The 15,822-nt window shown below is 56.1% G+C and overlaps 2 protein-coding genes across 3 annotated transcripts in view; one reads left to right on the forward strand and one right to left on the reverse strand.

The window, feature by feature from the left end:
* LOC100882786 (uncharacterized) overlaps window positions 1-15,822 on the forward strand; it is a 275,505-nt gene that overhangs the window by 256,819 nt on the left and 2,864 nt on the right. The window lies entirely within an intron of this gene.
* Window positions 3,675-15,822, reverse strand: part of LOC105662082 (uncharacterized) — a 242,548-nt gene continuing 230,400 nt past the window's right edge. The window contains exon 5 of the transcript XR_013037660.1: window positions 3,675-4,545. The gene's annotated coding sequence lies outside the window, so the exon portion shown is untranslated. The remainder of the gene's footprint in view (window positions 4,546-15,822) is intronic.

A 15,822-nucleotide genomic window follows, 5' to 3' on the forward strand; every position in this document is an offset into this window, starting at 1 on the left:
TTCGCTTTAATACAAATCAATATTTATGTTCTGACTACTACGCTGTTCACGATCGAATAATTGTTCCGAAGTCTTACTCTGACTGTGCCACCGTTCGGCTTGAACGATCGACTCCTCGGTTTGAGGCGTTTACGCGTCGCGGACAGATTGTCGGCTTGACGAATCTATCAGGTCGGTTTGACCTCGCAATCGCGTACCGTGTTTCGCAGAATAGATTTTTCTTGAACCGACTCGATTCGCTTCCAGACGTAGAGTGACGAATTTGATCCTCGCATCGACCTCCTTCGATCGCTATCGAGTGGGGATCGATGCGCACGCATAATTAGTGAAAGTGGGGTAAATACTCTACCGGTAACCCCATGAAATAATGATCACGACGTATGCGCGGAGTAGGGATACCTCATACCGCGGCAATACATGAACTGATATATAAGGTGTTCTTATATTATGTAACCAGCACGGTTACATGCAAGTATACACGAAGGAACTAAATTCACGCCTCACGAATTAATATATGAAAGAAAAGCGCGGCAGCCATCAAATTTTCCAATTGAAGAGCAATATGTACATACCCAGATTATGTAGACAATCTCATTACAAAATTACACAATTTCCGAAACACTGCACGAAATAATCTAAAACTATCAAAACATCGTCAAAACTATTATTATGACAAAAAGATTCGACCCACGCAATATGAAACAGATGAAGACATATTTCTTCTCAATCCGCCACGAAAGAATAAATTGGAGAAGGAGTACTCTGGTCCCTACAAAATCACAAGAACCATAGAAAAAAACAATGTAGAATTGCAAGTCGGTGGGAGAAACAAAAGATGGATTGTTAGAAGGACCATATTATGAGGGTTCACCTATCAATGAGGGATCGACAATCAATCGAAAGATGAGGGCGCGCGCAAACAAGGGTGAAATAATTCAAATTTCCCGCGCTTCGTAATTTTGCAATAGCGAATTTTATAATACACTAGGCGGCTGTGCCCCTGGCCGCTTCGCGGCCCAACCCCCCAATGCGCATCGCGCCTAGTTATAACGTAACGGTGTCAAGCGTAACGCTGGCACGGTTTGGTTAGGTTAGGTTAGGTTAAGTTTAGGTTAGAGGGCCTTGGGCTGTCGTGGCGAGCGCACGTGTTCGGGGGTCGCTCCGCGATAAATTTCAATTTTGGTGGGAAAAAGTGGTTAAAGTGTGATAAATAAGGTAGTGAAGTGAGGGGGGACCGTGGGGGAAGTGAGCGGTGAAGTTTTTGTAAAAATCGGTGGTGAAATAATAAATCTATAAATAAAAATCGAAATTTCGGTAATGGCGACCTCCACGCGACGCGAGGGAAAGCATGGGGTGCAAACCCATGAGTAATCGAAAGCGAGGAATCGAGTGTTCGGACCGACCGTGGAATAAAATAAATATGTGCGTGACTTAAATACGATTATTTTTATATATCGCGAGTGAAAATAGTGCAATTTAAGGGTGAAAGTTGCCCTCGAAGAAGGACTTGCGCGAACACGTGGTCGTGCGACATGTAGAAGTTGCGAGAGAAAGTTGCAGAAATTAAATTAATTAATTAATAGTTTAAATGTCATTAGGGATTTAGAGTGTGGGAAAGGGCGAATGAGGCATACTGAATGCACGCGGTGACTAGTTTTGATTTTGATTGTCATGATTTGATAGTAAATAAATAATGGCGTCGGTCAAGCATGCTTCGATATATCGTACGAACACGTGGGCATTTCCGCGCGAGGGAAAGTGTAGAGCGTAAAGGCCGGTTCGCAAACATCCAACATGGCCGGGGAAGGGTCGCTACAGGCGCATAGAGAGCGGCCCTTAAGGACGAAGCCTAAGGGCGAAGCGAAGGCACGCGGCAACTAGCAAGATGGCGGAGGAAGGATCGCCGCAAGCGCATGGAGAGCTGTCTTTAGGGACGAAGCCTATGGGTGAAGCGGAGGCACGCGGCAACAAGCAAGATGGCGGAGACATGGCGCGTTTTTCAAATGGTAAGCGGATAGGTTGAAGCAAGAAGACAGTGAGGAGGAGAAGAGGAAGAGGCGAGACGACACGGAACGAAGTGAAGGAAGGAAGGAAGAAAGAAGTAATTAATTAATTAATAAATAAATGAAGTGAATGGGATTAATAATATTAATAATAATAATAATAATAATAACATTAATTAATTAATAATTAACGAATAAATTACTATAAATAGTGAAGTGATTAGTAGATTAATAAATAAATAAATAAATAAATAATAAATAATAAATAATTAGCAGATAGACAACTAATTCGGTGTAGTGTTAGGAAAGTGTTGTGGGAGTGCAGTGAAGTGCTGGGAGTGTTGCGGGTACAGGGGAATATATGTGATCACGTGCGCGAGTGCAGAAGAACAGTGCAAAGCGGGAAAATGACGGAAAAGTGTTGGAAGAACTGCGGAAAACGCTCCAGCACTCTGGAAACTCCGAAGCCACAACGATGGTGGAGCAAAGGGGCCGCATTCAGAATATCCAGCATGGCGAATGAAGAAACGCTGCAAGCCCTTGGAGAGCGGCCCTAAAGGGTGAAGCGAAAGGATGCAGCAACAAGCAAGACGGCGGAGGCATGGTGCGCTTTTCAAACGGCAAGAGGAGGGGAAGAAGCGAGAAGACAGCGAAAGGGAGAAGAGCAAGAGCAGGAGTGGAAGAAGCGGAGAAACAAATATTGACACGACCGATCATACGACTCAAACCCGCAAGGGAGGAAACCGGTGTCAGCCTGGTCATAGCACTATTAGGGGGCACAAAACGGGGACCGACTGAGCGGGGCAGAGGAGGGAGAGAGGTCAAATTGAACCAAACACCCTTCCGATCAACTGTTGATTCAGCAAGGAACCCAGTCGTCAGCCTGGTCATGGCACCATTAGGAGGCGACAATGGGGACCGAGTGGGATCGACGGGAGAGAAGAAGGAGAAAACAAGACACGGTCGATCGAACGACTCAAACCTGCGAAGGAGGAAACCGGTGTCAGCCTGGTCATAGCACCATTAGGGGGCACAAAACGGTGACCAACGGAGCGGGGGAGAGGAGGGAGAGAGGTCAAACTGAGCAGAGGATCTTTTGATCAACTGTTGATTCAACTAGGGACCTAGTCGTCAGCCTGGTCATGGCACCATTAGGGGGCGACAATGGAGACCGAGGGGATCGGCGGGAGAGAAGAAGGAGGAAACATAAGGAAATTCGGCTGGCGCCTAAACGGCGGCAACAAATGAAAGCAGCAACAATGGCGGGCAACGCTATGAGCGACCCGAAGGCTTGGGCAGACTTTTTAATCGGAAAGTACTGGAACGAGGAACTTGAACGTCAGCCTGGTCACAGCACCATTAGGAGACGGATTGACAACCGAGGGAAAGTGCTGGAAGAGAGAAAAGAAATAAATACCGAGAGCAACGGGCTCATGTAGCGTTGTGGAGAAAGACTGGGGCGAAGTAGGAACAAAAAGGGGAAAAGCGGGCAGCGAAAAGGGAAAAAGGGATAAGCGGAGTCCTAAGCGAGAAGCGGAAGTCGAAATTAGGCGCGGGGCGGAAACGCAATCATGCGAGCGAATATCAACGAATTTGTGCAGGGGGCGGGGATAAGGAAAACAGTAGAATACGTTACACGCACATACTATGTTATAACATATATTTTATACTTTTATATTTACATTTTACGTGTCACTTATTACATATTTATCCTTCGGTTGTTTATTTACTTACTTATTCATTATATTACTTCATTTGGTGTAACAGCGATGACATTAGTATTAATAATGCGCACAGGAAACCGCGTATAGATAAATAGGGGGAGCAGGAAAGAACAGCGCGGAGGCGAGGGGTGGGGCGGGCGCGGGGGTGGGGGTGGGGGCGGCGGGCCCGAAACAGAGGCAAGAGTAGAAACAAATAGCGTTAACTAGGCAGAGGGAAGGAAAGGATTATAAAGCGCGGAGATATTAATTTGTTAATCGAGGATCGAGGGGGTGGGGGTGGGAGACGGGGGGGGGCGGAAATACGGAAATGGAATATGAGTAACTGGCAATACACAAGAGATAGGCAGTAGTAACAGACTATAGAACGACACTTAGGTGGGAAATGGTGGAGGAGGTCGCGGTTTTACCGTATGTTCGAGCCCACCGGGCGGCGGTGCCGAGGGGGCGTTACAAGGTCAGCGGGAGGTCAGCGCATTTTGCCCGGGAGCCTCCCTCTAGATCTTGACGCAGCCCCTAGGGCCAAAACCCTTTGGTTGAGAGCATCCAGTCTCCACACATGGAGGGGTGGGGGGCGAGGGGGAGGGGGGTAGTCTTTTTTTCACAACTGCGAGCGACGGCCTAGACCAAGGGGACTATGCCGTTTCCGGTACGGGAGCCTTGGCGGGTTGCCGCCACCCTCCGTCCTTCGGGGCGGGGGCGGGAGACAGTTTTAGTGAGTAGGACGTGGAAACCGCCCCTCTTCTAGGGGCGCTGGAAGCGGGAGTCTCACACTATCTGGACTATCTTCCCAGATGTCCGTTACTAGGATTTTTGTCTTCCTAAAACAAAAAAAAAAAAGGTTAGGTTTAGGTTAGGTGGTGGACGAAGTGGTGCCAGGGTGGCACAAGTCGGGTCTCCCACCTCCACGTGGTGTCCGCTGGGATAGAGGCACTCTAGGCCCTTCGGTAGCACTCCGGTGCTACCCAAGGGTGCGGGCCTCTATGCTAACGAGAGAACGGCGACCTCAGGGGGCACCGGTCCGTTACGGACCTCTGTAACGGGTAAGCGGACCCGGGGACCCGAGCTTTGACTCACACCGTAAGCCTGTGGTCATGTATCGCAGGAACGGGGGACTTGCCTTAACCGGCTGGCCCGCGAGGAGTAAACCTCTATAAAAAATCTGCTGTGCGGCCTCGGGACGGAACTTGGCCGCGGTATCCCCTGCCTGAGGTATGAGTCCTCTAAAAGGGGTGCTCCCGTCGACTCCAAGTAGTCTCTGTGAAGCGTAAGGCGATGCCGGCGGGGTCTTCGGACCCTGGCAGGGCCTCCCAAGCCGGTAAGGCTTACGCCGAGGGGTGAAAACGGGGGCGAGCGTGTTCGTCTGAAATCAAGGTGTAAGGCAACCGTGCCGAGGATTGCGTGGCTGCCCAGACGGTAAACAGGGCAGTCTCGAACGGTTCCCTCGGGGGTACCTGTCGACCCCCCCCCCCCTCGAGTATCCAGGCTTCCCCGGGTAAGGCGGCTCTGCCCGGGTGACATCCCTTCCGACCCCACTCGTGGGATTTATTATGGCGTGTTCTAATAATTCTTTTACTGCTGTGGTGGACAGCATAAAACCCAGTCAAAACAACGGAGAGGAGGAACAAGAGGAGAAGTTCCGGAACACCGGAAGGGAGATGGCCACTGGTGGGCTGCCAGTGGTGAGGTGCATTGAAGTGCTGGCTCCGCCCAGGACAGTCAGCTCGATGGAAGGGAGCACAAAAACCAGCTCCGAGATGTCAGGACAGAAGAGGGATGACGATCCCGGATCGGAGACGGGATGGATCCCTACAAGACGCTCTGCTCGCCTGAGCAGAGCACCGTCGGACGCCAGCGAGACGGGAAGAGGACGAGCCGTCGCTGACCGCGCGGAGGTACTGCCGAAGGCGAAGGAGAGGAGGGCCGCTCCCAAGAAGAAGGTCGTCAATGAAGATGGGGACTCGGAGTCGGACTCCTCGATCATCTCCGTGGAGTGGACCCCAGCCAGGAGCGACAGCAGGGGCTCCAGGGGAAGAGGCAGGCCACCGACGACGGGCGATTATGAGCGGATCGCTGAAGCGAAGGAGAGGGTCGCCGAGGCCAAAAGGATCGAGCTGGAGCTGGACGAAGAGCTAGGGGCCTACGATCTGACCCGGCCGGTACCAGCCCCGAGTAGAGGCAGCAAGCCTATTCCCGGGGTGGAAGAAGTGATGCGGGAGGCAAAGTACCTGCCGACCGTGGACCTGCACGCGGAATTGTTGAGGTACACGGACCTTATCCGCAGGGTGGCCGCGGGGTCCAAAAACCTCAAAGGGACGTGTGTTCGCCAGCTAAGAGTGTCGTCCAACTACATCGAGGGAATGACCACTGAACTGGCGAAGAGGCGGGAAGCGGAGAGCGAGAGGGAGACAAGACCGGCGGCTACAGCCGCTCACCTCCAGCTCCCGCAAACGGAAGCGGAAGAACAGCTGAGAGAGAGGAGGCGAATGGCGGAAGACCTGGCGATGCTCACGCAAGAAGTGAAGCGTTTCAAAGGGACTGCGACGGCGCCGCCATCACCATCGGCGGATAGGAGACCCCCAACAGTGAGGCGATCGCGCAGAAGGGTCCTGTCGTCTTCCGAGTCGGAACGCGAAGACGTTAAGAGGAGACTGGTGGTGGCGTCCGACAGCCCGCCGAGGGCACTGTTGAGCCCGACGGAGGCGACGGAGGATACCCCAGCGATAGAGGTGGAGCAGGTGCGACCTGTGGAGGAGGTGGCACGGCAGGAGGCAGTGTTCGCCCCAGTGCAGGGGGCAAGACAGCAGGAGAGGCAGATGGAGCCTCCACGCGTGAGGAAGCCATCGAGAGAAGAGGAGGACACCCGGACCAGAGAGCCAGAGAAGGTCGTAGCTCAGGCGCCAGGACTAGAGGGAGTGGTAGCTCAGCTAATAAGGAAGGTAGAGGAGCTATCAGCTGAGCTCAGAGGAGTCACGAGGAGGAGACAGGCCAGCAACAGCGCCCAGCGCAGGGCCCAGCCCAAGCCGCCACCGCGGCCAACACCGGCTCCGAGGAGGGCCATCACCGAAACGGAGGCGGCCAGAAGAACAGCCCGGAGCGTTGCTCCAGTAGCCGTCCCCTTGATGGCTGCTACCAACCAGGGCAGGAAGGGCGAGACATGGGCCGCGGTCCTCGGCAGGAAGGCCAGGCAACAGGCAAGGAGGGAGGTGCAGGCCGCGGCAGGAGCGTCGTCGGCAGCAAAAAAGCCGGCAAACCGGCCTCAGGCAAGGCCAGGGGCAACGGGTAACAAACCGGCCCAACCAGTAGCCAGGAAGCGGGTCAGAGTACCGCGCCCGCCGAGGACGGCAGCGGTAACGCTCACGGTAGCACCTGGGGGACAAACAACATACTCCCAGGTGCTAAAAAAGGCCAGGGAGTCGGTAGCCCCCAAGGAGCTCGCCGATATGGGCATCGACGAGCTTAAGATAAGGAAGGCGGCCACAGTGGGGCTGGTGCTGGGAATTCCTGGCGAAGAGGGGAAAGCCAAGGCAGCAAACCTGGCAGGTAGGCTAAGGGAGGTGTTTGGCGAGTCAGAGGTGAGGGTGGCAAACCCGACAAAGCCCACCGAGTTGAGGCTATTGAACCTCGACGACTCAATAGAGAGAGAAGAGGTGGCCGAGGTTCTGGCAAGGCTAGGGGACTGCGCGCCCCAAGAAATCAAGGTCGGGGAGATCAAGAGGTCGCGCAACTCCATGGGGACTGTGTGGGTCCGATGCCCCCTGCTAATCGCGAAGAAGGCGGAGGCAGCGGGAAGAGTAAAGATCGGATGGACATCGGCGCGGGTCGAGGTACTGGCGGCCCGCCCGATGCACTGTTTCCGCTGCCTTCAAAAAGGACATACGGCCTCGCAGTGCAGCGAGACGACGAGCCGAGCTGGTCGCTGTTATGCGTGTGGAGAGGAGGGGCATAGGGCTGCGGAGTGTGGCAACAAATTGAAATGTCCCCTCTGCAGTGACTTGGGAAGGCCGGACAAGCACCGACTGGGGGCGGCGGAGTGTGCGCCCCCACCGACAAGAAGGAGAGCTGAGGAACCGGGGAAACCAAAAGGGGCAGCGGAACCTGTAAAAGAAAAAGGGGCAGAACTTGAAATAGAAAAGGGGGCGGGGCAACCTGAAAACGAAAGGGGGAGGGTGCTAGAAGACGTCGGGGAAGCTGCAACAAGTCAGCAGGCCACACAGGCAGACGGATGCGCCATGGAGGTGGCCGATGAGGGAGGTCAGTGATGGGGCCGTTGAGCCCCACATTACAGTCCAACGCGAACCACTCGGCGAGGGCCCAGGACCTTTTCCTGCACACCCTCGCCGAGTGGGATTGTTCACTGGGGATAGTGGCAGAACCCTACCGCGTCCCGGACCAGCCTAACTGGTTCGCGGACGCGGAGGGCCGCGGCGCGCTAGTTGCCATAGTGTCGCGTGGGGCATCCGGCTCCCCCCCCCCCCCTGCACCGCGATTGCAGCGGGAAGAGGGGCCGTCGCGGTGAGATGGGGGGACATAGCGGTGGTGGGCGTCTACGCGCCACCCAGCTGGCCTCTCGCACAATATGAGGAGTTATTGGACAAGGTGGGGCAGGTAGTGTCGCGTTGCCCCACCCAGCGCGTTATGGTCCTCGGGGACTTCAACGCGAAGGCTCGCGAATGGGGTTCCCCGAGGACCGACGCGAGAGGCCAGGCAACCCTGGATTGGGCGGCGGCACAAGGGCTCCTGTTACTTAACAGGGGCTCGGTGAGCACATGCGTGAGGCCTCAGGGGGAGTCGGTAGTGGACTTGTCCTGGGGCTCCCCTGCGGTCGCGCGCGTGGTTGCGAGCTGGCGGGTGGAAGAGGAGACCGAAACTCTTAGCGATCATCGATACATACGTATAAGGTTCTCCTCTGACACCCGGCGTCGCCGGGGTGGGCGCACACCGCCGAAAAGATGGGCGCTGAAGAGGCTAGATAGCGACATGATGGTGGCTGCAGCCCTCGCGGTTAGCTGGCCGGCTTCTCCGGCCAGAGAGGTCACGGATATCGAGGGCGAAGCTCAGTGGTTCCGGGGCACCATGCAGGATGGTGGGGCCATTCCCGGTGCGGCCGCCCATATAAGCTAGTTATGGGTAAACTGCGGCCATATACCCCGCCGGTTACGGGGAGCCTCGACCCCCAGTTACTGGGGCGCGTCGTGGAGACACTTTTTCCGCGGGACGAAAATCCACCGACGCGCTCCGGGTCGTCGGCCCACCTTCTGTGGACCGACGATATGGGGGTCTCGGACGAGGAGCTCGTTTATGCCGTCAAGAGGGTCAGTGCGCGTAACACTGCACCAGGCCCTGACGGCATCTTGGGCTGGGCGTGGGCCTTGGCACCCCCGTTTTTGGGAGATAGACTGAGGGGCCTTTTCAGCGCCTGCCTGAAAAAGGGAACGTTTCCGCAGCTGTGGAAGAGGGGACGGCTGGTCCTCCTAAAAAAGGAGGGTAGACCCGAAGGGGAGCCCTTGGCGTACCGGCCGATCGTTTTACTAGATGTTGTGGGAAAGATCTTCGAAACAATAATAGCGAGAAGACTTATCGATCACCTCTCCGGAGATGGTCGCGACGTGGCCGACTGGCAGTTTGGATTTCGCAAAGGGAGAAGCACCATAGACGCGATTCAGCGGGTAAGGGACATCGCCCAGTCGGCCACGTCAAGGGGCGGGGTGGCGATCGCTATATCGTTAGATATAGTGAACGCGTTCAACACCCTGCCCCACAGGACGATAATTGAGGGGCTCGAAAGACACCGGGTCCCCCCGGTGGTAAGTAACATCATAGGGGACTATCTCCGGGAGAGGTCGATCGAATGTGTTGATCGGTCGGGCGCCGTGAGGGTTTGGAGAGTCGAACGGGGCGTGCCCCAGGGTGCGGTACTTGGACCGCACCTGTGCATCGTAGGGTACGACCCCGCTCTGCGGGCCCCACTGCCACCGGATCTCTATTTAACGTGTTTCGCGGATGATACGCACATCCTGGCAGTGGGGCGAGATTGGTCGAGGACCAGCCGTCTCGCGGAGTTGGGGGCATCGATGGTCGTTGCCAAGATCCGGACGCTAGGGCTGGAGGTGGCTCCCCACAAAACGGAGGTCATGGCCTTCTGCCAGACAAGTGAGGAGCGGCCTCCTGCCTAAGCGTCGATCCGGGTAGGTGGGGCCGAAGTCCAGATCGGGTCCGAGATGCGGTATCTCGGACTCCGGCTGGACAGCCACTGGAGATTCCATGGCCACTTCGACGCGTTGGCCCCCAGCTTGGAACGTGTTGCGGGCGCGTTGGCGCGCCTTTTACCCAACCTGAGGGGGCCGAGCGAGAAGGTGCGCCGGCTCTATATGGGGGTCGTGCGGAGCATGGCCCTATACGGCGCCCCTGTTTGGGCTGCCAGTCGACACTCGCAAGGTGTTTTGCGAAAAGTGGAACGGCGGCTGGCGGTCAGGGTGGTGATGGGTTACCGCACGATCTCCTATGAGTCGGCTATGGTCCTGGCTGGGGTAATTCCCTGGCGACATGAGACGGAAGTAGAAGCCACGGTGTATAGATACTGGTGTGCTCTCCGCCAAGAGGGGGTGGTAGAGGGTGCCCAGCCAGGGCCCAGCGTCGAGGAGATCAGGCTCCAGGCCCGACGCGCTGCTGTCTCCCGCTGGAAGGAGGAGTTATCCTCCAGCAGGGCCGTGGGGAAGCGCGCGGTCGGGGCGGTCCTTCCGAGGATGGAACAGTGGATGGACCGCGGCCACGGGCGGCTCTCGTTCCGGATCACGCAGGTGCTCACCGGGCATGGTTGCTTCTGGGAATACCTGTGCCGGATCGGGAGGGAACAGACACCGATGTGCCACGAGTGCGGTGGTGCTGGGCCGGATGACGTCCAGCACGTGTTAGGTAGGTGCCCTGCATTTGCGTGGCAGAGGCACCACCTAGAGTGCGAGTTAGAATGCGATCCTGCGTGCCTGAGAGATGTGGTTGAGAAAATGCTTAAGAATGACGAAGGATGGAAGGCTGTCGCCTCCTTCTGCGAGACGGTGATTTCGCGGAAGGAGGAGGCAGAGCGTGATAGGGAAAGACGCGGAGTGAAGGTGAGAAGAAGGAGAGGGAGAGGGCGACCCGCTTCACGGGCGCCCTCTTGATGGTAGTGGGGCGGCGCGGCATCCCCGCGCCGTCCCCACGGTGTGAAAGGTGAGTGAGTGGGTGTGTGTGTGTGTGAGTGTTGGTGGTGTGAGTGTGTGAGTGGTTGTGTAGATTATAAGTGGAGAGAAGTGGTGGGACGGGGATCGCGCCGCCCTCCCCGGCGTCGGCCCTCGTCCCCTTGCGCGAGTGTCGGCGGCTTTCGGTCCGGCGTGTCGGAGTCCCCGGGATTGACCGAGGCCGCCATGGCTGCAGGTGTCACGGGCGGGGGCCCCGGGCACCATTGCACGCGGCCAGGTGTGTGGAGCCGACGGCGGACGTGATTACGTCATGATCCCGGGACGCGCCATGCCGTCGAGGCGGGAACCACCGAGGGGTTTTAGTCAGTAGGAATCTGACACTCCCCCCGCTAAAAGGGGTGCTCCCGTCGTCTTCAAGTAGGCCCTGTGAAGTGTCAGGCGATGCCGGCGGGGTCTTCGGACCCTGGTAGAGCCTCCCAAGCCGGTAAGGCTTACGCCGAGGAATGAAAACGGGGGCGGCGGAGGCGAGTGAGGACGCCGGAAATCATGTATAGGCAACCGTGCCGAGGATTGCGTGGCCGCCCAGGCGTAAAACAGGGCGGTCTCGAACGGTTCCCTCGGGGGTACCTGCTGACCCCCCCGAGTATTCAAGGGCTTCCCCGGGTAAGGCGGCTCTGCCCGAGGCGACCTTCCTTCCGACCACTCTCGTGGGATTTAGTATGGAGTGTTCGAATTATTATTTTAAAGCTGTGGTGGGCAGCTCAAAACCCAGCCAAACGCACAACGAGGAGGAGATAGAGGAGAAGGCGAGTCAGTAGTCCAGGTGGTTGGGTGCTGGATTCGTAATGTGAAGGTGCCGGGTTCGAATCCCGGTGTGGTCAAAATTTTTTCAAGGTTTCGTTTTCTCACGTTACGATGATGGTGCCTGACCCCTAGATTACGGGGAGCATAGTTCCGGTCAGTTTAGGGGCAACCCTGAATTTTCCGGGCTATAATCCCAAGTCGACCATCCCTACCTTCACGGGTGCTCGCCGCTCTACCTCTACTTGACGAGGTTAAAGTAAAGGGGATGGCCGGACGAACAACGGTCTTACCTGGGTTGCCAGCCCGGTTCGACTGGTATTTCAGCCGGCCCAATCACAAGAAGAAAAAACTCGGATAACACTAGTGGGACCGTCTACCGGCGGCCCACCCCCGGCGCCCAGCGGAGATACGACACTGCCTTACCTATGCAACGAACCAGGATGCGGCAAAGCCAGCTACGGATATCGTCGAATTACACCGAGGGATTGACGACCGAGCTGGTGAAGAGAGGAGATGTGAGGGAGGGCAGGACTGAGCAGACTGCTCCGGAGCCCCCGGTAACACACGCCTCAAGGGCGCTCACGCTCCCGACAGAGGCTGACGAGAAAGAGCAGCTCAAGAGGCAGCTCAGAGCTGCTCAAGAAGAGCGAAGAAAGATGGCAGAGGACCTAGCGACGCTCAGGCTTGAAGTGGAGCGGCTCAAGGGGACGACGCCGGGTAGGGCACCCACTCAGGGCGAAAGGGGGGCCGGAACTGTGAGAAGAACGCGACGGAGAGTCCTCTCGTCCTCTGAATCGGAGAGAGAGGACGTGAAGATAAGATTGGTGATTGCAACCAACAGTCTACCGTTGGTTTTGATGAGCCCGACGGAGGCGATCGAGGGAGCTCCAGTGATGGAGATAGAGCAGCCCCGACCTATGAGCGAGGCTGAACCGCTGGAAACGGCAGCGGTCCCGGTTCGCGCGGCGGAGCAGGAAGCGAGGTCGGTGGAGCCTCCACGTGTGAGGAAGCCGTCAAGGAAAGAGGCGGCACCAGCCCCAGTCGGAGGGCCGCAAACTAGCGGTGCCCAGGAAAAGGGGCTGGAGATAGAAGTAGCCCAGCTGATGAAGGTCGAGGAGCTATCAGCTGAGCTGAAGGTGGCAGCGAAGAGGAGGGCGGCCAGTACGAGCGCCCAGCGTAAGGACCAGCCGAAGCCGGTACCGCGACCAAAGGCTGCGCCGAGGAGGGCGAACGTTGGAGCGGAAGCGGCAAGGAGAGCGGCCCCGAGCGTTGTACCAGCAGCCGTCCCTCATCCAGCTGTCATACCTCAGGGGCGGCAAGGAGAGTTGTGGACTACGGTCCTTGGCTGAAAGGCGAAGAAAGAGGCTAAAGAAGCGGAGCAGCCTATCGCCAAGGCGGGAGCTGGCCGCCAGCAGGTGGCGTCGAAAAGCAATCCAGCCCAAAAGAAGGTGAGGGCGCCGAGGATGGTGGCGGTCACTCTAACTGTGGCCCCTGGAACCGAAACATCATACGCTCAGACCCTCCTGAGGGCCAGGGAGGCGGTAAACCTGCAGGACATAGGCATCACCGACATCACGGTGAGGAAGGCCTTCAACGGCGGCATTTTGATCGGGGTGCCAGGCGAGGAAGACCGGAAGAAGGCCTCCGTGTTGGCCGAGAGGCTCAAAGAGACATTCACCGATGGACAAGTTAAAGTCGCATGTCCAGTAAAAACGGGCGAAATGCGACTATTGGGCCTCGATGAATCTATCACGCCCAAGGACGTAGCCGAGGCTCTGGGAGCATTAGGAGGTTGCCAAGCCAGTGAAATCAAAGTCGGCGAAATCAAGCATGTGGCCAACAGGATGGGAACGGTGTGGATACGTTGCCCCCTCACCGCCCTGAAGAAGGTGGAACAAGCAGGAAAAGTGCGGGTCGGGTGGTTCTCCGCAAGGGTAGACATCCTGGAGGCTCGCTCGATGAGGTGCTTCAAATGTTTACATAAGGGACACACAGCACAACAGTGTCCAGAGCAGAGGGCCATAAGGTGGCGAGTTGCACAAATAAGATCAAGTGCCCATTATGCAGCGACCTAGACAGGCCCGACTCGCACAGGCTGGGAGCAACGGGCTGCGCCCCGGCGCCAAGGAAGAAAAAGACACTGGCGCAGCCCGAAGAGAGAGCGAAGGACAACGAGCAGCAGCCAGTGCAGCCGGACGAAGACACCATGGAGGTGGTGGATGAAGCAGCGAAGTGATGGGGCCATTGTGCCCCTTAATTCAGGCCAATGTGAACCACTCGGCGAGGGCGCAGGACCTCCTGCTCCATACCCTCGCCGAGTGGGGTTGAGGATTAGCAGTTGTGGCAGAGCCTTATCGCGTGCTGGAAGATGCGAATTGGTTCGCGGATGGGGTGGGACGGGACGCGTCTATCGCCGTCGTATACCGTGGGCAGCCCGGCTCCCCGCCTTGCTCCAAAATCGCAGCGGGGAGGGGAGCCGTCGCGGTTCGGTGGGGGGAGTTGATGGTGGTGGGCGTTTATGCCCCGCCTCGTTGGCTTCTAGCAGAATTTGAAGAGATGCTCGATAGGGTGGGACAAATAGTGTTGCGTTGTCCCACCCAACGTGTGTTGGTCCTCGGGGATTTCAATGCCAAGGCCAGGCAGTGGGGGTCCCCGGGTATCGACGCGCGGGGCGAGGCGGCCCTAGATTGGGCGGCGGCACGAGAGCTCCTGCTTTTAAACAGGGGCTCAGTGAGCACGTGCGTGCGGCCCCAGGGGGAGTCCATTGTGGATCTCACGTGGGCTTCCCCTGCGGCTGCGCACACCGTCGCGAGCTGGCGGGTGGTGGAGGAGGCGGACCTGAGGAGGAGGAGACCCTGAGCGATCATCGCTACATCAAGGTCGACTTCTCCTCCGACACCCCGTGTCGCCGTGGCCAGGTTGAGTTTGAGAGGTTGATAGGTCGTGAGAACTTGCATTTTGTGTTTTATCCGGGTGTTGGTAAGTTTGCGTTTCAGGGTTTGAGTGATTATCATAAAGTTATTGTTTTTGAGGAGTTTGATATACGATACCATGTGGAGAGTATGTTGAAGCGTTTGTTGGAGGGTAAGAGGTATGCTTTTCCTGTGAAATGCAAGGAAGATAAGATAATGTGTTTCCGTGGGCTTATCATTTTTGTAGCAAATGAGGAGAGAGTTGTTGATGATGTATTGAGAAATCGTATGCTTTTTGTTAGTGCTGATCATCCGTTTTGGGAGTATGTGGAGTGCGTGGTACCGAAAACGGAGGTCGATGGTGCGTCCGGGAGTGAAGAAGCGTCCTGTAACCGTGCTGGTTACATAATATAAGAACACCTTATATATCAGTTCATGTATTGCCGCGGTATGAGGTATCCCTACTCCGCGCATACGTCGTGATCATTATTTCATGGGGTTACCGGTAGAGTATTTACCCCATTTTCACTAATTATGCGTGCACATCGATCCCCACTCGATAGCGATCGAAGCAGGTCGATGCGAGGATCAAATTCGTCACTCTACGTCTGGAAGCGAATCGAGTCGGTTCAAGAAAAATCTATTCTGCGAAACACGGTACGCGATTGCGAGGTCAAACCGACCTGATAGATTCGTCAAGCCGACAATCTGTCCGCGACGCGTAAACGCCTCAAACCGAGGAGTCGATCGTTCAAGCCGAACGGTGGCACAGTCAGAGTAAGACTTCGGAACAATTATTCGATCGTGAACAGCGTAGTAGTCAGAACATAAATATTGATTTGTATTAAAGCGAATAATCAAATAGATAATTTCTAAATTCGTTGGGTAAAGAGGTGGTAAGTAACGGTTGATTGGAAGTCGATGCTCTTTAATAATTTTCGTCGTTATTTCCGCAGTTGTGAATAGCGACTGAGATCATTTAAGTTGTACATTTTGGCGCGGTACATCTCTCAGGCTCATACAGGCAATTGAAGTGTCGCTCGGCCCACGTGAAGTGTCTCGCCGTATCTTCTAATTGTACCTGTGTGCCCTTGCAAGAGGTAGTTTCGCCGGTGTAGAATTGTATGATTTCTGCCATGTTTGATCGAGGCACAGCTCACAGACTCGTTTGAGTAACCAGAGTATCGCCCAGCTCACGAAAGTG

Source organism: Megachile rotundata, chromosome 3 (assembly GCF_050947335.1).
Source record: "Megachile rotundata isolate GNS110a chromosome 3, iyMegRotu1, whole genome shotgun sequence".
Lineage (NCBI taxonomy): Eukaryota > Metazoa > Arthropoda > Insecta > Hymenoptera > Megachilidae > Megachile > Megachile rotundata.